Raw genomic sequence first — 741 nt, forward strand, 5'->3', positions numbered from 1 at the left:
TGCAGATGTTCCTGCTCTGATAGAACATAGGCACAGGATGGTGGTTCAAGCCTGTAGCTGTGGATGGGAAGGGAGGGTGAGTCAGGGGCAGATGGGATGTTGATGACTTCCCTCATTGCTGGTGGTTTATGCTGAAATGACAGCACGCTCCCTGCCTGGACAGCTCCAAAAGCAGACTGGAGTAATGGGACATCAGCTGACATGCCCATTGTTGTTACCAAGGGTGCAAGTGAAGGGGGAAAGTCTTTGTACACCCCTGATACTCTCAACATGGCAAGATCCCGCAGTTCCCCATCTAGCGCCTTGTAGAGAGAACTTCTGAAAAATATTACCAGTAAAAAAAATAGTATTAAAGTAAAAATCACTACACCAAATTTCTGCCACAACATACATAAAACCACACTGAGATACGAAGTAAAGATAATCTCACTTTACACAGTCTGTTGTTGAATTTCTGGGTTTTCGAAACTCTATTTCTCCAACTGGGCCTGGCCTAACACCCTAACATCAGAGACACATTCAACATGGCACCACAATAGCTACAATATGCACAGTAATAGTACAGTTCACATGTTACATGACTTACCAGTGTCCTTGGTTTATGCCAGATCTGCTCGGTGTCTGTGCAGCTGTGCACCGGGGGAACAGCAGGAATGTTTAGCTGCGAATAATGGGCAGTCTGATAAAGAAGTGCAACCAAATGATTGCATAAGGCACAGCCCGCCACACAGGAACAATGGC

The 741-nt window shown here is 45.7% G+C and overlaps 1 long non-coding RNA gene across 1 annotated transcript; it reads right to left on the reverse strand.

Moving 5' to 3' along the window:
- Window positions 1-292: 292 nt before the first annotated feature.
- On the reverse strand, window positions 293-741 carry LOC107570424 (uncharacterized). The gene is made up of 3 exons (XR_001607032.1): window positions 587-741; window positions 431-501; window positions 293-318 (listed from the first exon to the last, which is right to left on the reverse strand). It is a non-coding gene; the product is annotated as an uncharacterized lncRNA (long non-coding RNA).

This window comes from Sinocyclocheilus grahami, unplaced genomic scaffold (genome assembly GCF_001515645.1).
Source record: "Sinocyclocheilus grahami isolate Dianchi unplaced genomic scaffold, SAMN03320097.WGS_v1.1 scaffold1455.1, whole genome shotgun sequence".
NCBI classification, from domain to species: Eukaryota; Metazoa; Chordata; class Actinopteri; order Cypriniformes; family Cyprinidae; genus Sinocyclocheilus; species Sinocyclocheilus grahami.